We start from the raw sequence: 24881 nt of genomic DNA, 5'->3' as shown, positions 1-24881 counted from the left end.
TTAGAAAGGGAGCAAAGGAATTATGTATTAAAGACATAATATAAGATCTTGTTTTTCATGACTGATGTAAACCACAGGTTCATTATGCTTCTGGAAGTCAAGGTTTGCATTTTAAAATCTGCAGTCCCCACTTTTCAGAGCATTTATCACTGAATGTATAAAAACACAAATTTCTGCTGCTTATTTACAGGTGTATCTATTACCTGTGCGTATGTGTTTCAGACCAACCTGCTTAAAGGAGAATAAAATCACTGCAGGACAGTCAAACTGTATGAGATTCAAATTTTACAGAACTACTACTCTTCTGGACAGGTATGTTGGCTGCACTGTATGGCTGACCACCATACAAAACAATAATATGCCATTATTTTAAATATAAGCTTATTATGGCTGTTTAAATTGTATGTGTGTGATGTATAATATTGGGATCCAGAAATATTTATATATATATATATAGACAATTGTAAAAATATATTAAAAAATAAAAAAGCACAGATGTATAGTGTGAAATGCATTACATTTGTGTTTTATATGTTTTAAGGTTAATTGGCCTGTTAATCACCTAAAAAAAAAAAGGTTGGTTGGTTCTGAGAGGGTCGGTTACTGGCATGCAATTGTTGAAAGTACATGTGAAGTTAGTATTTTTCTTGCATTAAATAAAATAATTACAGCAATGTTACAACAATGAGGATTGTAGTTGAACCAACTGCTGAATATTTACATGATGGTTTGGCAGTGCTTTGGTCTTTATTATTATTATTACTATTATTATTTTTTTTTTTTTGGAGGCTAATTATCTTTCAGTATCGTGCAGACTCAGTCTTTCTCACATTGACTCTCTTTGAATGTTGAAGAATCAGGCTTTTATCCATAGGTATTTTCTTTTTTAAATCCTGTTATTGATTTGCGGCAGTTGCCTGCTGTATCTGCAGTAGTGCCATTCTGTGGATCTCCGGCTGTCCGTCGGCATATTAACGCTTCCCTCCATCCCACTTTTGTTTATGATGAATTAATGGCCTGAATTCTGTTCTAATTTTACTACCAGTCTGTTGAAATGTTTTTTTTTTTTTTTTTTTTTTTTTTGGGGTAGGGGTGGCCTACCTCTTCGGCCAAAACAAGTCCGTGCAGGGGTCTGCCCAGTCCTCCAGCAGCTTCAGACTGCTGGTCAGGAGCATTAAATAAAGACCCACTAAGCAGCAAGTGCACAGCCCATAGTTTCAGAGCACAGCTGGAGATGGACTGTGCTTCAGAACACAGTCTCACACAGTCAGTCATCTATTTCAAACAGATAAAGAGAATGGCCAGTGCACTTTAATTACCGATCATGCAAACCAGTCGCATTCACTGTTCGCCTTTTTCATTTGGAGTATTAAAGCCACGTTTCGTTTCCAGCGGCTTAATATTTTGTGTGCGCTGTTGCCACCTTTTCCCAAATATTTCTGACTGGGAGAGACGCTGATGTGCTGTTGAGTTTGGCAGGCTTCAAGCCTGAAAGGGAAGGAAGCTCAACTTAGTGATTTCTCTGTCACAACCTGGCTCTATTGGCTGCATAAACATCACTTGTTTGGAAGATATATGAATACTTACGTGGTGATCTCCTGTCCGGGGTCAGTGGGGACAGCATTGTTTTTTTTAAATCACACGTGTCGAACGCATGTGTCCTGAAACAATGGAGCAGAGGTTGCCCTGCTGTAAACAGGTTGCAGGAAAGCCCAGGTCAGCCTCTGGCTGGAAACTACCTTTAATTCTCACATTGTCTTGGGCGAGGAAGTTCTTTATGAGGGGTAGTGGTGCGCAGTTTGTGAATAAATCTGACTTAAAAAAAAACAAAAAACAAATGCAATCCAAGATATATTTCGATGACCTGAGCGGGTCAGAATAATTGGACATCTTTTGTTCTCGGGGGCCATCAAGAACAGTGACAATGACTTACCTGCTCCTCAGTCTGATGGTGCTTCATTTAACTGTTCGATGAAGTTTTCCTGTGGATTTTGAGTCCGTGTTTATTTCTGCATTGATTGTGGCCGCATGGTTAGTACTGTCAGTGTTATATTTATGGTTGTACCTTTTTGACAGCATGTGGTGTCAGCCGTCTCTATTTGTGAGTGGACATGGGCGGTTTGGAGGCACATCATGTTAAGATGTAATTCCAGTATGTGGGTGAGCCCCTCAGTTTTGTGTCAGTTCCAGCTATAGCCGGTAACCCAGTAGTGTGGTGTTACTAGCGTGTGATTGGCTCATTGCTCAGGGAGGGAGGGTTTCGGTTGGCAGGCTGACCGTGTCTCATCGCCCAACAGCGGCCTCCTGTGGTCTAGTGAGGTTCTGCAGTCTACCTGCCTATGGTCTCTGGTGGTCCCTGCCCCACCAACTGTAGTGGCCTGTGGAGTGAATGAATGAATGAAACGTATGTACTATAGCACTTTGCCAGATGCTGACCGTGCTTTACAGTGGTGAAGGGGAAACTCACTTCAACCACCAGCAATGTGTAGCACCCACGACAGCCATTTTGCACCAGAACAATCAAACTCATCAGCTGAATTGGAGAGTGAGAGAACTACTTTTTAGCCAAATAAATCAGGATGAATCGGTGGTAGGATGAGAGAGCCAGGTTGGGTATTTATGGGGGAACACCCTAATCATTGGGGGGGGGGGGGTTGATGGGAAGAGGTGTGTGCGTGTGTGTGCTTGGGAGTGGGGTGGGGGGATGGGTCCTATAGCCAAAGAGGAGCCTGACTGAAAAAGTTTGGGAACTACTGAGCTACAGGGAGGCTTTTGCATGTCGTCTCCATTTGGGTTGCGCAGTATTGTGCAGTGCAGAGTAATGAATGAATCATGGACCCAGTTGGGAAGCTATTCATGTACTCTCAGGCTGTTCTCTTCCCCTGCCCTTTCGTGTGTGTGTGTGGTTTTCTTTTCTCTTTTTTTTCCTTTCCCAAAGACTATTTAAAATATTCCAAGTGTAGGGCATGCTTGCATGCATGCGTGTGTATTTATATCTTGTCTCTGTGTCTGTGGGGATTTTACAGTATGTGTGCATGACCTAATTTGCTGCGAGCAAAGAATCTGCCGTGAAGGCTTTCTTCTGTGGGGAAGCTTTTTTTTCCACTGAATATTTCCTTGCAGGATTTGACGGAAAGCACACAAAGTTCATCTGAGGACAGGGAAATGCTTTTCTTTCCAGCGTGAATCATATAGGAAAAATGGGCCTGTGCTCTGAATCTCCCTGCATTTTGGCGTGTTCCCTCATACAGCCTTATTGTCTGCTTTGGCTGAACTTGCAGTTCTTCCCTTTTATGCCAAGAAAACTTCAGGCCCTTTAAAGATACAGCGAGTAAAGCCAGTTCTTGAGTGAACCCGCATCCCGTGAGCAAATAAAACAGATCTCTGCAGACTTTGTGCCATTCCTTCCTGTCCAGTTTTAAATTCCAGAGGGGTCTGAGCAGTTTATTTCTGCATTCATAAACACATTTTTGTGACCGTGAGTAGTTTTAAGAGCGCTCCGTAAATGTTTTAGGCCTCTGTGTGAAAGTAGTAGGCCCAGTTGCTTTTCCTTCGTTTCAGTCCCACTCTTTTGAAAGCATCATAGTCGGTTTATTTTTTTATGATGACTGAAAGACAACCTGGAGCGTCTGTGTAATGGGAGCTTGACGTCGAACTTGACGTCCAAAATGCTTGTCTGACAGGTCTATGAGTGAAGCATGATATTTATGGCATTTTTGCATTCCAAAATGGCTACATCAGAATTCTGAGGCGGCACTTTTTTTGATAATCACAGTATAGATTGTGGGTGTGGTTTCAATGCTTATAATAATTCTACTTTAATTATATATGATACTAATGATATATATTGTCGATGCCGTTTTATTCTGTGATGTTATAAAAATCGGTTGAGCTCTGGGCTGGTATTATCCCATTATCCCTCTTCAATACATTCCTGCTGTAGGCTAGTCTGGCCAAAGGTTTGCTCGGTTTGCTTTGTGAGAATTCCTCCCATGTACTGCATTTTGAGTAACTCTGACTGGTAGCACAGATATAGGTAGTTAATGTAATTAGTGATTGTAAAATTACTCTTAGGCCAGAGTCACTAAGGGAACACCTAATACCACCTGACACAAGTTGCACAAAGTCTCTCTATGTTAATGTCTTGTGATGTTTGGGCAGGTAGTTGGGTTACTGTAAGTGCAGTAAGCGCCGTTTGTGGTTCATACTGTGCAGTGTACTTTTCTTTCAAGGAAAAAACGCAAGGAAAAGATCCAACTTCAGGTTGTGCTGATTTGTGAGATGCTAGACCCTTAAAAGCTGAGATTCAGTATTCTATGATGCTCACTATTGTTTGAAATGTGCTAAAAAAATTGTGACGTCCAACAGATTGATTGTTTGAGCACATAATGAATTCCATACTTCTAAGCTCTTGAAAACGTTTATATTTCTTACTTTGTTTCGTTGTGTTATTTATTGTTGACTCCCCACCGTTTGATGCTTTTGGGTATGTATGATTTTGCTGCCACTTGGTCATCCTGCAGTCGGCCTGCTGTGTCGTACGAGTTCATTTCTGCGTCAGTAAGTTTTCTTTACCGAGGCTGGGAGTCCTCAGCTTTTAAAGAGCGGCGTTAATGACAGCAGATTTTAATGTTTAAAACGCACGCTTGCATAATTTCTGTGGGAGCCGTTAAATTGCAGGAGGATGTTAGATCAGCAAAGCTCACTGAAGGGAACATTGAATAAATATCGAGTGAACTTCTCTGAAAAGGTCTCCATCTTCTAGTTCTTAGAAAAAAAATAAAAGCTAGTTATTGTTTTAAAACAAGGTGTGATTTAAAAAAAAAAAATAATAAATTTTTAAACAAAGTGCAGCATGTATTTGGCCCGTCATGCACAGCGTGTTTGGATTAGTTTTCCCAGGGGTGGTGCGTTTTTCAAAACCATGGTTTCAGCTGTGTTGTATCATAGCAACTGAAGGGGGAACGGTCAGACAGATGGGGGGGGGGGGGGGGAGGCGAGGCGGATCGTTAGTGCTCAGGCACAGGATACAGGCTTTGCGTACAGCCTGGAGGTGCTCTGCTTCAGCGCTTACATCCAAAAACTCGCTTCGAGGAGTTTTTACCGGTGCTCTTGAAGAAGAGTGAAACAAAAGTAAATAAATCATACAGGTGCATTTCACTGAGGGCTGTTTCTGCGGTTTATATTCAGTTCTTTCAGGAGCGAGCTTCCAGTCAGAGCTGCTCGTTTTCAAATGAAAGGTTCACAGTAACGCCCCTCTTTAGCATTCATTTCACTGAGATCAGTCTCCTGTGTTTTCCTTCTTTGTCCCGGTGCGTCCATATCTGCCTGGTTATTGTTAATTATTTTAAAAGGAAATGTGTTCCGTATTGTCGTCCGGGATGTATTGCAGATGTTTCCTGGTGTCAAACGAGACACAATAAATTTAAAGTGAAATTGAACTCGGGATCACCTCGTCCTATGTTTCCCGGCATTTAAAAAAAAAAAAAAACATGTTATTAAAGTGACAGAGAGGGCGAAAAGTAAACAAGAAATGGGTTGGAGGTAGAAGACATGTGGAAACAGGACAACTATCAGAGCTATTGAACACATGTTTGGTTTTTAGTTACAGTTTAGTCCATTTTTTACAGTTTAGTATTTTTACTCTGCTGTTATGATCTCATGATGCAGTTTGTCCACTCTGTCCACTTCCTTTTTATCGGTGTCTGTACATTGTCCTCTTGACTCTGAAGTAACTGAAACTGCAGCGGGTGCTGGGAACGTGTGCAGTGTAGGATATGTCTTAGAAAATAATCAGTTCATATGGATATTGGTCATTCGCTTTATTTCAGAGGCATGAAATTGCACTGAGTTTTGGGTTTACTTGAGCGCTCGTCTGTGTTCTTTCGTTTTTGGACCTAGAATTCCAAAATCTTTTCACCTTTTGGAGATTGCTAAGCATCATGGGATTCCAGCTCTGGCATAAGTCCACCTCTTGGGTTTTCAGATATGGTGTTTTATACTAAAATCACCCTGAGAGAGCTGGCAGTGCATGCCAGTGCAGTAAATATCCTTTTTAATTATGTGTAAAGTGTGGAGGGCTGTTCCTGTAGTGTAGCTCTCTGGCCTTGTACGTGAACCCTGTGCATTTCCCTGATGGCTGAATGTGGGGCTGATGGATGGGGGAGAATCCCGGACTCATTGAGCTTCTGGATGGGTCCGCTCGCTGGGCTGCGGTGATCAGCTCGCGTACAGCCCTGCCACCGCGGGGTCATTCTGTTCAAAGAGAGCTATTGTTCAACCGCGCCGCACCGACTGCTTCTCCAGACTTCAGGTATCCCCCCCGTTCACTGCCTCTTGCCTTCCGTATAAAAAGTGAACTCTAGAAAACTATTCTTCTTACTGTTTCCTTGATTTGCACAAGCTTCAGTTTCCACTGCAAGTAAGTTGCTTTTTGAACCATCGTTGTTCAGAGGACAATAGATAGATTTTTTTCTCTTCCCTGTTAAATTAGAACTGAGAAGAGAGAATTAATATTTGAAAATATGAGTTGGAAAGGAATGTGTGATTTATTGCAGAATTAATCACAAAGTGCTAAATGTTTGCTGTCCACGTTTTGAGTGGGACTCCTGACTGTGCTGCAGATAGGAGCCAGTTTTGAGTTTTGGTGCCATGAACAGGCTCCTGCTTCCTGATAGGTTAGCTCTCAGTCTGAGCTCCAGGTGGACACACTCAGGTCATGTGACCCATCTGTGATGTCAGCCCGGCCTTGCTGCGCTCTGTGTGGATGGGCTTGAGTCATGTGACCATCTGTGATGTCATCCTGCCCTTGCTGAGTTTGTGTGGACAGTCTCGGGTCATGTGACTCGGCAGGTGTTTTCCAGATGTTGCCGCTCCTTCCCATGTGACACATTTGGGATTAATCTCAGCGTTCGGAGTGAAAAGAAACCCTTGGGCACATTGGGGAGCGTTTTCCTGCAGCAGGATTTGGTGGTGGTGGTGGTGGTGAGGGGGGGGTAAAATGTGAATAAAGTGGATTATGGTCTGGAGCATGACATGCCTGTAGCAGTTTGGCACCTTATTTTGGTGATCTGGTCCCCACTTACATTGATTTATAAAAGTGTCTCGTCGCTATCACAGTTAGCATTTCTTCTTCCCACTCCAAATTCTCTTCACATTGTAGGCTGGGGGTGTGGGGGGATTAATTGAAATGAGGGAATGTTCAATGGATTTGTGATTCATCCATGCATTGCAGCGAAGCAGCAAACGTTGTATAACTAGGTAATCAAACACAGGGCTATATATGTTGAAGGGCTCATTTTCTTATAACGGTATTAATGAGTCAGAATAACAGGTAATTAAGTCAGTGCTCAAAGTAAATCTTGTGTAATCTTTTTATTTACATCGTTGGTTAAATTCAGTCACACGTTGACTGCATCAAGATCATTTTTTTCTGTTCTACTGAGGTGGGTAACAGAGCACTTTACCCACCTCACCTGCTCAAAAAAGGTCATTCAGTGAGAGAATTTCAAGAGCGAGTAAATCTAACAATTTCATACTGCATTACGCAGTGCTGTTAAGTATTTGTTGTTTTGATCTTTTTGCGAGATCCTTGGGGTGTGATATCTTGTCAGTTTATAATTTGAATGACTGCTTTGAGCCTCCATTGCAGTCTGGCTTTCTCTCCTGGCTACTTTCCCTAGCCTGTTACTCTTGCTTTGACTCATAGGCGGCTGATAGCCTCATGCAGAGCTCCATTTAGATGCATTTCACCGCTAACTACAGTATGTGTTCCAGTGAAAGACGATTTTTGAAATCGTTAATTACAGCTAATTACAAATCGTACCACGTATTTTGGCTTCCGATAATGCATCATAATTGTCATAATTAAAGATGCTGCATGAAAGCAGCAACAGAAAATGGAATCTGGTTTTATATTGATGTATTATTTTAATAATAAAATTCATAATCATGCCATAACTGTATAAATGCATTAGCAAGTCTAGTAAAGAAAAATTGTTTTTGTTGCAGATTTTATTTTCTCGTGCATTTAATATCACTGTGTCACATCAGTTTCTGAGACGGAACAAAATCTTGAGCAAAAGTTTTTTTTTTTTTTTCTTTTATAGCCCTCTACAGATGGTTTCTCCCCTAGATTCAAAAGGGCAGCTGTGTGTGTGTGTGTGCACTGAAACCCTGGATATTTCCCTGCCTCTGTGCTGTGGGGGTCCTTGCAGTCTGACTGCCTGGATAGGTGGCCCTAGCACTGCCTGAAAGAGCGATGAAGGGTTCCATCTTGTGTTGAGTCTACATCGTCACGGTCGACTCGAGGAACAAAGCCAGGTCTTCCACGGGGATTCTGGGTAGAATTGGCTGGCAGACAGAGTGCCTGCTCGCTTGTGGAGCTGCTCTGAGAAACGTTTGGACTTTTGAAAATAAAGTCCGTTGGTACCGTTGAAAGTAGTGTTGAAATAAGATACGCTCCAGAAAGGAAAAAATGAAAAGAAACCAAAGAGAGCCATGTGTCCCAGAGTAATGTGCTTGAAGGAATCTTAAAGAGGTATTAACACACACAGGTCCACTGACATTGATTTGGTTTCCTAGATGATATCATTAGAGTAAAACATTGAACAAATCCACATTTTCACAGAAGTCCCTTTGTAAGAGCTTGATTGAACTTATGAATTTTTATTTTTACTGTGATTTAAAGACATTTTATTATTTTTGTGATAAAATTGAGTGCTTGTTTCCCCCACATTTTCCCAGACTGCATTGCTGTGGAAATGCGAGAAGGAAATCCTGTATGAGAGATTGCAGTTTTGGTAAATTGAACTTCTTTTTGAATGGTTGTTATATGCATGCATGTGTTGCAAATGGGCAACTATAATAACTGAGAACAAAAATTCTATAGGAGTAAAATTTAAGCCCCTTTTTTAAAGGTTAAGAGGACAAAATATGTGCAAGATAAGTCTATGGGGAAAAATGCCTTTGTGCTTCCACATCAAAAGCATCAGCAAAGTTTTTTTTCCCAAAGTCTGTGATTTCAAAACAAAGGACTATTTAGGAGAAGTGGTAGCCGGAACGCTAGCCATTACATTCATTCATTACATCCATTTGTCTGTGAACTATGGAGGCAAGACAGAGAATGCAACCCCAAGTTGACAAGTTTAATTAACCCTTTAAAGTGCAAGATCACAAGCATGTGATTTGATTGTTCTCAACCGAACATTCTACAATGCTGATGTAACAGTCACCGCTGGCAGTTTGAAAGCAACGGAGTTCTAGAAGGCTGACTTTGAATTTTTTTAACTGACGAACAACTCAGTGCTTCAACCTGCACTTCAAAGGGTTAAAGCCACAGGCAGGAGTAAGCGATAGTGGAATGCGTCTCTGTGCCAGACTGGTAGGACCTGGGCCTGGGTTGGCTCGCAGACATTGCGCCATTCAAGCCCAGACTGTATATTGGCGCATTGTTGGCAGCGGCTCATTTGAATAGCCTTTAGTATTTCGTGTGAGCAAGTCAGCGCTATTTGCATTTCTTCCAGTCGCGAAGGTTTACAGGTCAATTGAGGCGGGCTGAAAAAAAAAGAATCTTAAATGCCAAGGAACTTTTCTCTCTCTTCTTCCCCCCCCCTTCTTCATCTTCTATGGTTGTCAGGCACCTCATTATGCGCGACTCTTCTTTTTTCTTTCTCTCTCTCTCTCGCGCTCTCTTTCTTTGCTGTCTCCTGGTAGTGAATATATGGTGGTAAGGGGCTGGAATACCTTTGTTGGTATTTTGGCGTGGCAGCTGGAGATAAGATGGAGTGGTTTGTGCCAAGTGTCCATTACATTGAACACTTTGGATAGACTGTAAGGCAGTGTCGGGGGGGGGGGGGGGTGTAGCAGCAACTCGCCCTGCGGCAAACCAGGGTAGCGTACCAAAACGATCATAATCATTTTAATTCCCAACCCTAGGCTTGAGTAATTGAGCAAATGGGCAAGAGGGTCGAGAGCATTTTACTGGATGCGTATGAATGCATTTGCCCAAAGTGTCGGGGTGTGTGTGTGGGTGTGGCGCAGTACGCCACTACGTATAGTTGGATGCGCAGATGCACAGGGGTACTGTGTGACAGTCTGATAACTCCAGCAAGGCTTTTAATTTCCCGAGTCTGGAATATTAATTATGTTAGTAACGTTTTTTGAGGCGGTGGCGCATGATGTCAGTGCATCAGTGCAGTGAACAGAAACAAGTTTGTCAGAGTTGCAGAGATTGGCTCGTTGAGATTTATAAATGTGGCAATGTTTTCAATGGTTACTGATATCTAGATGCTTTGTGAACAGTCATCATTTTTTAGTTTAAGCTGAATAATGGACAGTAGTGCAGAAACTCTAGGAAGTGCACCTGTCCTGTGAGTGTGTGCGTGTGTTTGATTTAGGGGCTCGCCTGATGTTTGACAGTGTGACTCAGTGCAGGAGCCGGACGTGTGTCTCTGTGGGAGTGTTTAGCTTTGCGTCAGTGGGACAGGATCACTCGGGAGTTAGTGCTCTCTCCCTGCCCCTCTCTCTCTCTCTCTCCTTGCCCCGCTCGGCCCTGGGAGCTGTGTCTGCGACGTGTGAAAATCAGCGCACAAAGGAGGCTGCTTATCTGCATGCGCTCAGATAAAAGGGGCTTTTGTTGCGGCCGGCGCGCTCATGACCGTTCACACCGCGGTCCCCGGGACGGCCCCGCCCCCCAGCATGGCCTCCCGAAGAAACCAAAACTTTATTATTAATTGATTTATTTACATCGTTACAACATCGAGTGCGCACACACACACACATATATTTTTAGTGATAAAACACAATCTGTGTGTTTTCACAAAAAAAAAGTTAACGTATATGTCAGAGAATATGCTTTTTATTCTTGCGCCATGATTCTCCAGTTCTCTCCATCTCTGTTTGTCTCCGCTAATATGTCTCCATGTTCCCCCCCCCCCTCTCTCCCCTCTAAATTTGCCCTTGACAGATATTTGACTTGCTTGGGCAGAGCTTGGCACAGTGCCAGTTTCTCACCCAATAGGAGGGGCGGGGGGGGGGGGGATGTCCGTGGGTATGGTTGGCGGTCCCCCCCCATGCTTGCTCAGAGCCACATAGGAGGGAAGTGGTCAGGTGGACCCCCTCCTAACCATTAATGCTCATCCACTCCTTCACCAACACGACAAAAAACGGCACCCCCACCCCCCCCCACACCACACCACCACCCTATTCCCTGCCTAAACCCCTCTTTTTTTTTCTCTGACGATCGAAACGCAGACATGAATGCAGAGAATAGATCTCTCTCTGGGCAGAGGCGAGTGTGGAATTATCCTGTTCATTCCTAAATCCATGGCTGGGTGGCACTGTGTCTTGGCAGATATTTCGTGGAGGGCGTGGTAACACGCTATCAGACATTGAGGTCTGTGTACTGCTGTCCTCAGCTTTTCCTTGAAGGGAGCGCAGACATCAAGCCAATTAGGGAAAAACAATAACCACTTTAGCTGAGCAGGGAACGACACGTCAGCAGACAGGAGGTACCTGCTCTGGCCACACGGTGTGGAGATGGAGCGCCCGCGTCTGTCTCTCGCTGCGCAGTGATGCGGTCGGCAGTCAGTCACCCGTTCTGCTCTGACGATGTGGACGTATAGGAGCGTTGCACGTCTTCTGTGTGGGTGTGGATGGTGGAGAACGGTGCTACTGGTTTATTTCCTGCACAGACAGGAAGTGAGGTGTGGCGGCAGTGCGTTCTCTGTGCCCTGACCTCTGAGAGTAGGGGCAACGGATTGATTGTGAAAAGAAGACGGTTTATCTCCTCCGCCGCTTGCACGGACGCCTGTGTCACAATCCGGCTTGCGCCAGCGGGCGTTACTGCGCCCCGGTCGGGCCGACACGCTGGAGATACGCTGCGCGGTTCGATGTAATCCGGTTATGCCGAGTTCTACTGCTAGTCACAGGACATTTTGGGCTTGTCTAAAGTTTGCTTTCGACCCACACAGCTTGCAGTGACTTTATAAAGTGATCATTTGCTGAGTAAGAGAAAAACGTGTCCGTGCCTGTGTATGTTTTTATTCTGATGGGATCGTCTCTTTGGCAGTGTTCATCATCATGACTGATAATACTGCAGAATTCTCCTGAATCAAAATTTTAACGATGCGTCCAAAGCGCCAGGACAGTTATACAGTAGTAGTCTAAAACATTTTAAGTAAGGAAACTTTAATTAAAGTAGAGAAATATCACAGAATTCTTTTTTACTTCATCACAGTTCCCCTTTTTTGGGGGCTTTTTCTGCCAGTTTAGGACACAGGCTCTAAATCTGAAGGGTCATCGTATCGCTGCAGCATCGAGGTGATTCATGGCACCCCCCAAAAAAACAGGGAGTCGTTCGTTAGTGTTGAGTGAGGGAAGGCTGACTGTCCCTCCCTCCCTGGGCGAGGCTTCGGCCAATCACGTGCCCCCTTGCCAGGGCTGATGACCACAGTTGGCGCTGTAACTGTCAGGATTTCATTTCAGACTCTGCACTGAGAATTTCTGCTCAAGGATTCCCAGTGGTGATTTTGCTCAGTCTCCTGACTCCTAACTACGCATTTCTCTCTCCAAGGCTGAGCTTGACCGGTTGTGGAAATGGTGAAATAACGTCTGGCTTTCCTCTGAAAGATCCTCCCCCACCACCAACCACCCCGATATCAAAACCTTTTAGCGGTTGGATTGGACTGTTAGTTCTGTATTATTCTCTCATTGAGAGTGATTGACCCACACGAGTGTAATTATTAATTCATTTTTATTTCATTTCTGAGCTGATCTGGAAGGTGGTATAAAAATGGCGAGCTTTTTAGAGAACAAAAATATAAATCGGTTTAATCGTTAAGATTTTCCAGGGCAGCCGAAATAAGGTGTGCATGTCTTAATTCACAATCGTCCTGCCGGGTGTGGTACATTCCCGCCGACTGGGCTGGGCGGTGTTCCTGTGCGTTCGCTGTGCCAGCGTTCGCATACAGTGGCCACCCAGCCCGGGCTGCAGAAGGTTTTCAGGTGTCACATGACCACGCGTGTGCCTCGTTAAGCGGTCCGCGCCGGCGGTGTCGTGAGGCGCTAAACTACAGTAAGCCATGTAGGAGGGACGTGATTAATGGCTGGTTGGGTGGTGGAGAGCCTGAAGGGGAAGGTGGAGGTGCTGGTTCTGCTTCTCACTGAATCATTGTGGGCGTGACGGATGCTGGGAGCTGGGCGATTGGGTCTGGACCAGCGAGTCCGTGTCCCTATCCAGCTTGTGACCGTGACGTGGCGCACGCCAAAACTGTAGGTGACCACCTGGGCTGCTATTCTCACACTCCCATAATGTTGCCTGTGCACTCTCACCCTTAATCTGTCTCTCACCCTCCCACACTTTTACTCACTCACTCCCTCTCTCACTCTTTTTGTTTAACGGTTCAAATTTTGTTCAAATGCTTTACAAAACGGGAATGTTTTCCCTCATGCCTTTTTTTTTTTTTTTTTTTTTAAGAAGCTTTATTGGTCTTTTGGCATTGTACTGCTTTTATCTTGTAGATTCCTTGAAAAATCATTGCCGTTTGAACAATGATTTACGGGACATCACTTCCAAAGTGTAAGAACGTTTCGCTCGTGTTCACTCCATTTGATACCTATCAGAGCCCGAATATGGCTGGGATCAGATTTTCACACTCTCCACCACGTTGTCTTATCAGCAATCAGTTAAAACATGCTCTCTGGGAGGCGGAGAGTGTAAATCATTCGATAAGCTTTTCAAATATTACATTTTCTCTGTAGTCCCAAATGAATGAGACACAAAATATAGATTTTTATTTTTTTTATTTTAAGAAGTAAGAGCCGTTATCTTGCCAGACAGGTCTCTGTGTTTTGCTAAGGCTTTTGGTGTGTTCGCAGGAGGAGAACGATGCGTCTGCCTGGGCTCGGGTGCATCTGGGCTCTTCGTCACTGCCTGCACTGGGCCGAAGTTATTTGGACGGGGGTAAGTCCGCTCCTCCAGCCAGCCTCCTGTTCACCGCTTCCCAGCAGAAGCCCTGCCGAAGCAACGAGGTGAGTTATTCCCCTGTTGTTTTTAGTTATTTAGGCTTTTGCCTAATTAAAGACATGCCATTAAGAGTAACTGTGCTTCATTGTGTGTGTTACTTACCTGATTTTTACATCCCCACAGGAATTTATCGAATAATAGATGTCTGGGGAAAATATACTTTTGGTTACTGAAAATACTTGCACTTATAAAAGAGGATATTATTTCATTATTAAAGTTTTCAGCTTTCATTAAACTTGTTCTATAAATGTGTTACCATTATTTATAAAGCTTCTCCAGGTAATCTTGTATAAATGTCATAAACCAAATACCAAAGGACTGAGTTGATCCAAATTTATAAAGCTCCCCTGTATGCATTAAAATAGTAATGTTGAGAGGTATAGCAAATGAAGATCCACAAAAAGATAGATCCTTAATGCAGTCTGTGTGTATTCTCGTTGTTTTCTACCAAGAAAAAAAAATTAATACAGCTTTCAAAAGAGCACATACTGAAAGGTTTTCCTATGGTTCACAAGTCGATAAAAATTATTCTGACATAATTAGTCTAACATGCAGACTTCACAAATATAGAAAATAAAGAAATGTACAGTTTTGTATTAGAATTGATTTTGCAGCTGAAGTTCAATTTAATACGCAGAAATCAGTGATAAATATTGTACCTTTTTATTACTAGTCTTCTGCCCAATACTATTGTTTGATCACTTTTCAAAAATTGTCTAGTAGAAGTTTGAGTAATATGCGCTTTTCATGAAATTGATTGAATTTAGAAATTTTTAAAACTCATTTATTACTTTTTAATAAAACATTTTTTTTGAACAGACAGTTATGTCCTTAACACCTCTGTTATTGTCCACCTCATGACTACCATCTTTTAAGCTACACTGGGTTTTATTAAATATTAATAATATTCTAATCAATTTTCAGCAAAAAGTACTTTAGTCTGTTCAGTTTCTTGAAAAGGTTGATACTCAAGTTTTTTTAAATATTCTGATGTAGGTGGCACATTTATTTAAATTATGATCTAGTAAATTGAATAATAAATTCAGTGATGTGCATTCCAGGTAAAAATGCATAAATAAGGTACAGAACAATTTTACGCATATGAAAAGGCACAATAAGAACAAGACACCGAATGGTTCTCTGTAGCATTGCTCTCCTGAGGAATAAAAAGGCTTCAGAAAAACAGTGGATTTGTTTTAACACTGTGGGCATCTGTACGGGATAATTCCGACATGTCAGAACTACTATTCAACCAGGGAATGATATTGATTTAACTAAAATAGATGGAAAATGTTCAAACTTTTTTTAGTGCAGGATTTGCCTTAACATCAAAAACAGACTTAGCCAAGCAAAAACATGTTATTCAGCAGCTTTCTAGCACAAAGGTGATGTTTTACGGTGCAAACCCTTTGTTCAAATAATGCTTTACTCATACCTATAACCATGACATGGGGACTGTAATGTATTAGCATTAGTATTTCTACCACCGTACATAAATGGTTTGCTCCAGTACATCCCATAATGCTGTTATATAACTGAATCAGAAATAGATTTTTCTTCCCACCACAGTGGATTTATCTGTTTGTCCGACTTTTACGTGTCTGCATGACTTGCCAAAAAAACACACAATTTATTTTCTTAAAACTATGTAATGCTAACTGTTGATTTGTAATTTCCTTGAAACTGTAATGTAGGAATTGTATTTTCTGAAAGTCTAAATTTGGCTTTGCAGTGTGCAAGTGTTCTGTGGGTGTAAACCACATTTAAAAGAAATTGGAGCATTTGAGAATTTAATAACATTTATTCATAGGATCACAATAATGATACAAGCACATAAATTATAAATTGGTACAAATCTGCAATAGTGTTACATTTCAGTAGATGTAATGGGTACCCATTTTTTAGCCAATTAAATGAAAAATCAAGTTTTGATAAATATGTGCTCTAATGAAGAAATGCAAATATATTGCTGGTAATTTATTGAAATCTTTATTCAGTTAGAGAAGTTAAAAATATTTTATATTTTGGAAGCCAGTTTCCATGTTGGACACACTGGTCTTTTTACTATGTTGTTCATTCATAAACCGAGAAATTATAATTTAATTAAATATATTTAGATTTTTTAATAAATTTAACATTGTTTATTTGTAATTCAGAAATGCTTTTAACACAATTTAAACTTGTATATAAAAAGATATCCAATATTGATGTTAAACTACACTGTGAGCAAACTGTATAGCCTACAATATATATTCACAATCAGAATGTGAGTTCCAGGATTTCACTTTGATTGTTTTGTTTCCTTCAATATTAAAATTGTTTTATAAATGAAAATATAATGGAAAATGAAAGGTAAATTAATTAATACACAAACACCACACATGCACACACACACACACACAAACAAACTTATGCATTACTATACTTTTACCAGTTCCGCATTGATCTTTGTCATAAGAAAACAGAAAAGGAGAAACATTTTGGCAACGTGATTATTTTACAATGATTTATTTTTAATAGTCACCTTAATAGTCAGTAGTCATGTTCGTTTTATGTTTTATTGTCAGGATATTATTCAAATTTTGTTTTGATACATGGATTTCTTCAGATTTAATACCTTGTCAAAATATGTTTATTTGCTTAAATGACAAGCAGTATACCTTTAGAATAATGTTTTGGAATACCTTCAAAACAGAACTTTATATGTTTTAATATTTACAGTTTTACTTAATTAATTGTATTTTAAATTAATTCATTTCAGTTTTACACACGTTCTGTGTTTTGTTTGATAATTTAATTATAAACCCTGTCTTCATCACTGAATTTAACATAGTACTTAGACCATTAGTATTGAATTAACACACCCCATTTGTCCATATAAATGCAGTTTATCCCTTTTAAACAGCTTTTGGTGCTGAAAGCTCTTGTATTGACACCATAAAGTGAAAATGCTGTCATGATTTTGACTGGTTTTTGCAGATATTGTTTAAGTTTTATCAGAGGGCAAAGGGTTAATCCCATGTCTCCCCAGGAAGACCGAAAAAGCATTCATGCTGGGTCTTTTTCTCTCAGAAACCTTAAATCCTTTTGTTTACTCAAAGCTTATATCATCAGTCTCACAAATAAAATAGAACAACAGCCTGTCAAAACAAACAAAAAATAAAAAGTCACGGGTTTGCCTTCCTGGGAAAGTACACTTTGCTGTCATTGACACGTGTGCTTTTAAAAATAAAATTATGAGTGCCTGCCACGTTGAACTTCTCTCTCTCTGGCCGCCATTTTGTGATTTTTAATCATTCATATCCGCCATTTTGTGATTTTAATCATTCATATCCGCCATTTTATGTGAGGTGATGTGGTTATTTATTGAAGTATATCAGTAAATCAGGGGAGTTTTTTTTTTTTTCTCTTTTTAAGAAACTACATTACTTCTGTGATCAATTCAATTAGTTACATTCTATGCACTGCTGTTCTTATGGAACTGAATATATCACTTAGTTTTATTAGGAGGTGAAGAGTTTTTGGAATTTGTATTATTGCTGCAATTAGATATTTTCTTTTCTGTTATTGGTGGTCAATCAAAATTGCAGTCATGAGGCTTTCAGTAATTTTACTTTTTCCTCACATGCACACATTTCATTAGCATCCTTCTGTGCCACTTCTAATTTATTTGCAAACAAGTGCTTATACTGTGAACATGAGTCACGAATGAATAGTTTTTCTTGATGCCGTGGGAAGGCGTGATGGTGTTCTGTCGTTAAGCTGCGCGTAGCTTTGCTTTCTCTGTGGGATGAACGCGGTGAACGCGGCGTGAGCGTGCCGTAAGGCGCTGGGGCAGGGGGTCGGCGGTGCCGCCGGTGCCTCTGGGGCGCGAGGTTAAGTGGCGGGGTCCCGGGCGCTAATAAGGAAGTGATGTCGGACACACTTAAGTGAGGTCCCGCGGGAGATAACCCCTTAATCCCTATTAGTCAGTGTATGGGCGCTCTCCGCCCCGCTCGGAGCGAAGCGACGCCACCGGCCTTTCAAAGGGGGCCGCCTGCGCTCCCAGTGACCCCGGGGTCACGCCCTTTGTTCCCCGCTCCGTGGGGGCCTTGCCCTCTGGGGTCACGCCTGGAATGGAGGAGTCCTTTAGGCACGTGCCGGGGGTCTCAGTTCGCCGGGTACGACCCTGCCCTCGCTCCTGCGCAGCGAGAGGGAAACGCCAAGCCGTGAAGTGACCTCCCCCCCCTTTTATTTTCTTAATTATTGATTGGAGGGTTTTGAGGTGTGGTGGCACGTTGCTGTTGCTCTGACCGCGTGCGGTGTGACGGACAGGGCCTAGCACGTATCTCCGTCAAGCGGCTGTGAGTCTGCGGCACAAGGCCACGGCCACGTCCTCGTCCTCCCCCCGACGCGACCGTCCCGTCCCCCTCTAATGTCCTCTCTCCTTCCCTCGCTCTCTCCTAACTGCGAGCGCCCGCTCTCTGCCCGGAGAGACAGAGGCCCTCGTCCAGCACGCTTGCTGTTCTGTCCTGATAAAACCTACGCTGGTTAGAGCTCAGAAATTCAAACTCAAGAAGAAAAACAATAATTCCGTAAGTCGTGACCGACACATTTTTCCTGTAGCAAGCAAAGGCGTTAGTGCTGTGCTTTATGGAATGAAACAAAGCCGTTTTGAATTTTACATTTAAATATTATAGTAAAGCATACTATGTGTAGTACAGTATACACATTTTGCATGCTCAGAACATGCTTTTACGCATTCTGCACACAATGCAGAACAAAGTATTGTGCCATTTTATATGCAAGATATTGCAACAAATTAATAATGTTAATTAACAGAAGCTTTATATGTTATGTAGTAGTACGGGACTTTATTGCTGACATTACTCCTTTCCTTCTTCAGCATGATGCCAGTTATATTTCCCCTTTTTAAGGCTCTAAAGTAAGACATTATTTTAGTTCCCTCTTATTCTGCAGTTATTTAGTGGTAAGTAGAGAGAGGGAGTTTGTTGCGTGGTGCTGATTTATTTGCTGGATAGCAAAAGCCTTTTCTGTTATTGAACGATTTCAATAAAATGTCCTTTCATAAAAATATTCACTCCCTGTACAAAATTCCCCATGAAGTGACCTGTATAATTTCACATAATTAACTTCTTAAATTTGAGCTGTACTTTGACACAAACTCGTATGGTCCATAGTGATTGCATGCTGGAGAAGAGTAATATTTAAACTTTGAATTCTTGTCTTGATATATTATGTCATAAAATATTGAAACTTTAATATTAATGCATTGTTAGCTGTGAGTATCTAATTGAGTGTTTTGAGAATTTGTTAACAGTTAAGTAATGCATTTTATTTTCTTTCATATCTGGCTACAAATTATTTAGCACTATGGCAGTGAAAACCAGGGGATTTGCATCAGGCTATTTTAAACTTTTGCCAGAGAAAATAGATTTAATGCTTCGGGTTAAAATCTTGTTTGTTTTCTGTATCAAAGCACCATCTCTGTGTGAATATTTTAAAAGCACAAGTTATTATTTTATTTTATTTTATTGATAAAGTCACACATTAATGTTTTCATGCACTTTTTTAATGCTTCATATTGAGACTGAGTGAGGTGTGCTTGCTGCTGCATGGGCAGACAAAATGGCTTCCCCTGCATTGTTTTGATATTGGTCTGTTTTCCGTATTTAATCCTGAATTACAGAGTTCAGGTTTAATTATAATCAGGTTTAATATTAACCCATCTCCCTGGCACTATACCTGTGCTAGAGCCACATTTTTGGTCTGAAAGATTGCAGGGGAGAGCATATTGGGTGTGTTTATGACATGAACACATGCTTTCTATGATTTTTTTCCCCCCCCTTTTCATTTAGTTGCTCTATTGCTTTGGTGAATGACATACAGGTTCTCATCAGGAGGCGCTTGATTCCAGGAATAGAGTTTAAAACCTGTTTCTCAAGTCTGTCCTTTTTTCATTGTCTGAGTGAGTTTATCTCACGGATCTCAGCCCCCGATAGATCTGAGTGTGTGTTTGCTGTGTGTGTGCGTGAGGGACGTGCTCGAAACACTTCTCTAATGTATGTAAATAAAAAAAACGGTAGTTGACCACGTAACTGATCGATCGCTGAAAACGGCGGCGAGAAGGTTAAGAGTCGCCGGTGCAGCTGCGTTAATTAAAATGTGAGAAATGTTTTTGATTGAGTCATGCGAATGCAAAAAGGGTGAGGTAATACAGAAGCGCGTACTGTCGAAAGCTGGCAGCAGACCCAAAACAGAAAGCGTGTCCTCAGATGAACTTTTGGCAATACGCACAACTTTGGCAAGCCAGGGCAATAGGTCCCAGCCACAGATTAGAGACGTAACAACAAGAAAGTTCAGCTCCTATCCTCAGCCTGTCTAAAAGAGAGGAGCCTGGTGGAACATGGTGTGCTGTCGTTTTTCAGTTATTCTGACCTGCATCTTAAATCTGCGTTCGCTGCTGTACGCCGATATGTGCCATGTGCCATACGTTGGAGTTCTGTTCGATTGGCTAAAAGACGTGGCGAGATGTGACGTAGGGGACTTCTTCGCACAAAAAAGGGGGTTCCGGTTCGCGCCAAAGCAGGCGTACCCTGAAATACTGACCAAAACGGCGTTTGTCACAAAAAGAGAAAACGAGAATGGGGGAAAAAGCAACAAACACTTCTTACCCCAGTGGGCGTAACTAGTTTTCTCGTCTTTTTCGGGCGATGCTTTCTGGACTGCGAGGGCGAGCGGGGGTGTGAGAGGAAAGGGGAGCGGGGCAGCCAGAGGTTCAGCCATTTTTGGGCAGAAATGGGGTGGGGTCGGGGGGGTTTGAGGGCACGGCGTCCCTCCTAATAAGCAGCGCGGGCACAGCGCTCACGCAGGCAGCGGGCGAGTGCCACTCGTGTGCCAGCCCTGCAGACATTATTAATCGCACAGCATCTCGCATCAACAGCGCACACACTGCTTTAGTAGCAAAAAAAAAATATATATATAAAAGAATCCCCACCTTGTTATTGCATGCAGTGCCCCACGTCTCTCTCTCGTTCTTTCTCTCCCTCTCTCTCTCCTCTCTCTCAGCTTGTTAGGTGGGACAGATGGATAGATTAGGCTTTCTTAACATATTCCACGATAAGAGTTTCAGATAAAGAGTTTTCCGTTTTGTACTCCTGTTGCTGCGGTGGAGGGGAGGGGAGGGGGGGGGAGGGGGGGCGGCTGTCTTGGTGGATAAGTGCAGCTACAGCCAGGAGAGGCAGGAAGTTGTTTTACAATAGCGTTACAGTAATCTGCCGCAAAAGGAAAAAGCCAAATGTTAGTCTCTGTAGAGTGGATAGCAGCAGAAAAAGGTTTTTTTTTTTTTCAGGGGGCGGGGTTTAAGGGGGTGACAGGGGTTATTCTGGCAAAACAAATCAGTTGAATAAGTGAGAAGGTCTTTGTGCTGCCGGGCGATCCTGTGCGTGTGTGCAGACTGCAGGAGCTGTGTGCGTACGAGCGGAGTGAGAGACAGAAGCTGCAGAAACACTTGGTATGCAGCAAACTGACTTCTGACTCGAATCTGTGAAACACAAATGAGGGCAAGTGGTGCGATATGGGAGGGTTAGGAACGGGGGGGGGGTGGGGAGTGGGGGAGTTGGGGGCGGGGGGTTTGAAGCCAGCCGTGGTGCATTGTGGGTATTTCTCAGCCCAAGCATACCGATAGCTGCCTTTCCTGGAGGATTTCAGATTTGACCCCTGTCAGACAGACAGACGCGCCGGACTGTGGGCTATTCTCGGGTGGCAGCCTCGGTGGGGGGGGGCGCGGTTTTTGGCGGTTTAGCTTCTCGGCGTTTGCCCACTGCGCGGGGTTGGCGGGACAGCACTGCGTTTCTCAGTCAGACTGCAGTCATGGCAGCTGCTTCACCTCCAGCGCGCGGCTGAAGCTCTCACTCAAACGCTTATCAGGCTTGACTCCCTGCCAGCAGAGTTAGGCGGTCCGAGCCACGGTTGAGGTGCAGGAGTTGTCGGATTTGCTGCACGGAGAAAGCCATATTAATGGATCGGCAAGTTGTTCTCGCGGCTTTTGTGCCTCCACAGTCGTATTTTTGGGGATATTTTTATTTTTTTTAGTTTTTACAAAAATTATTCAGACGTTCTGCCTTTTTATCTCTAGGGAGACAAGGGAATCTGCAGATCCTGGAAGAGAACGCTTTTATTTTTCCTTTCTTTTTTTCCCCTCTTTCTCTCTTTCCCTGAATCTCACCTTGCACAGAGCCTGAAAACGAAGTTGATTATTCAATCAGCTTTGGGCTGTTTAGCATATCTGAAGCTTCCTACGGCAGCCCCTCTCCAAAAGCGGCTTCTTTTCTGCTTTTTCTTCTCTCTTTTCTTTGGTGGGCGACCAAGGTGTAGAGTGTTAGAATGGCGTGAGCTCGCTCTGCGTCTGCGTGCGCAGGGAGGAGCGGATTCTGTGTCACTCTTCTCTCTCTCTCTCTCTCTCTCTGCTGCCCCTCCTTCCCTCCCCAACTGCTTTCCTCCCTCCCTCCCTCCCTCTCTCTCTCTCTCTCTCGCAGTCGCTCTCTCACCCTCCCTCCTGATCTCTCTCTTCACTCTCTCTCCCTCTCATTCTCTCTCACTCTCTCTCCTCACTGTGTTGGACGCGTGATGAAAAAAAGCAGCTCGCTCACGCACTCCGCCGTGCTTCGCATTTCATCATCAGCTGGGCTTCTCTCCCCAGCACACCACGCTAGCTCTCTCTCTCTCTCCTCCCCTCTCTCTCTCCTCCCCTCTCACACTCTCTCCTCCCCTCTCTCTCTCTCTCTCTCTCTTCCCCTCTCTCTCTCTCTCCGTACTTGCAAGAGAGAGGCTGGCGCTCTGCAGGGAGAAAAGAAAAAAAGTCTGCTGCTATTTCTACAGCAAGGGCCTCCCCTTCAGACCGCCATAGGAGGAGGGCTTTTTTTTTTTTACTACTAACTGGATTTTAACCCTCTGCCTCCAACTATCTGCACTCAGCACTAAAATTTCCTGCAACAAGTTGCTTTTTTGGGGCGTTTCTCCGCGTTTTGTTGCGCTTTTTTTTGCTCCCTTTTTTCCGATATTGTCGTTGCTCTTCCGTTGTATTTTCAGCGGACGTTATTTTCTGCAGCCTGGCATTTTTTTATTCCCCCTCACCCACTCCACCCCCCCCCCCCCCAAACCCGCAAAGCGATTTTTAAATTGGGGTTATTTTAAAATGTCTCTCGCCTCCTGACTTTTGCGTGTTCCGCGATGGTGCGGCGTGGCGGATTGGCCTCTCCACGCTGCTCTACAGGCTTTCCCGGGAATCTCGCCTGGTAACTCGTTTTTGTTGTCATGCTTGTTGTTCTGTTTGTTTTTCGCTGCCAAAGGCAAAAATGGCTGTGTCCTCCGAGCACGTTGCACATCTACGCGTGAAAGACACGGGGCTCGCTCGCAAGGGCTGCACCCGTCTCCCTCTCGCTCCCCCTCTTTCTCTCCCTCTCTCTCCGATCCCCCTCTCTCTCTCTCTCTTTCTCCCTGGCTCTTTCTCCTGAGCAATGAGCTGTAGTGGAGCTCTTTCTGGGACAGGTGCCAATTCCAAACAAAAGACTTAAAAAGCCAATGATTTTTATAAAATTAAACGAAAAAAACGTTGATTTAATTTGTGTATGAGGAGGAAGAAAACCGTTTGCTCAGAGTTGTGTAATACGTGTGGCGTTCAGCGATCGCGGCATCGCGGGTCTTGGCATTTTTCTGCATGTCTGTGTATAGTTTTGAAAATGATTCCGGTGCAGAGTGGGTGAGAGGGAGAGAGAGAGGGGGGTTTTCTCTACTTTGCTGTTCCTGTAGTGTAGGCATTTGAGTTGGGGAAAGGGGAGGGGAGGGTAGGGGGGGGGGGGGTTCCTTTTCCAGACTGCTGAATAATTCATGGGGCCCGGCCAGCGTTTGACGGCGGACGGGGCGACGGCATTAGCATGCAGCAGACATGCCGTTTGTCTGTTTGCTAACATTCTTTCGCTCAAAGACTTGTTAACTAGCAGATGAGCTTCAACACGCGTCCTCCTGCCAGCCCGCAGGCCTGGCACCGCGGCGGGCGCCGCCCGGGCTCCGCCGGGAGATGGCGGTCGGGGCGCGCGGCTCCGGGGCCCGGGCTCGGTTGCTAGGTAGGGCGCCGCCTCTCCCCCGCGCGGGCGCGCGGCACCTTCGCCACACTCCGCCTCCTCCTCCTCCTCTTCCTCTGCGACGCCACCTCTGACGGCCGTCTGTCCTCTTCGCCAGAGCTGCCGATCCCGCGAAGTTTGGGGAAGAAGCGCTCCTCTCGCCCGCTCTCCTGGACGCTCGCCGCAGCACCTGCGGCTTCTCCATTTTTGGGGATGTGTGTAAGTGTCGCCACCGTTCGTCCGTGTGTGTGTGTTTTTGTGTGTTTGCGATCAATACTTCTATGTGGTAATTTGTACGTATCTTTCATCTTGCATCTGTAATTGTGTATATCTTAACTGCATTGAGTGCAACAATGTGAAAATTAATATTTGGTTATAAATTCTTTTGCTTTTAAAAAAAAAAAGATACTACCTACAAAAATATGCAAAATACGTCACTATTAAAACCAGGATTTCAGAGCAGTTTTATATGAAACTATGAAGTTCTCTTTCAGTTAAAAAGAAAAATGAATGTTTGGTTTGGTAAATCGACCAGAATTGCACATTCCTTGCGCATACCACCCAAAGACTCAAGAAAGCTTGTCAATATGGCCAATGCGCACATTACTTCAGCCTCTGATAGTCATAAACACATTACCCGTTTTAATTTAGTTTTCTATTGCCCTACTTATTTAATAGTAACTAAAGGGCTTCCCTGGCCACAGTTAGTGATTATTGAAAGGGACAGTTTTGGA

At 43.4% G+C, this 24881-nt stretch overlaps 1 long non-coding RNA gene across 1 annotated transcript; it reads right to left on the bottom strand.

Moving 5' to 3' along the window:
• Positions 1–13790: 13790 nt before the first annotated feature.
• LOC135245639 (uncharacterized) lies at positions 13791–21927 on the bottom strand. Its single transcript, XR_010327318.1, has 2 exons — positions 21024–21927; positions 13791–14015 (listed from the first exon to the last, which is right to left on the bottom strand). It is a non-coding gene; the product is annotated as an uncharacterized LOC135245639 (long non-coding RNA).
• Positions 21928–24881: the final 2954 nt, after the last annotated feature.

The sequence above is a fragment of the Anguilla rostrata genome, chromosome 19 (assembly GCF_018555375.3).
Source record: "Anguilla rostrata isolate EN2019 chromosome 19, ASM1855537v3, whole genome shotgun sequence".
Classification (NCBI taxonomy): Eukaryota; Metazoa; Chordata; class Actinopteri; order Anguilliformes; family Anguillidae; genus Anguilla; species Anguilla rostrata.
Note: the sequence above shows the minus strand (reverse complement) of the source record. Positions and strands in the feature narration are given on the sequence as shown.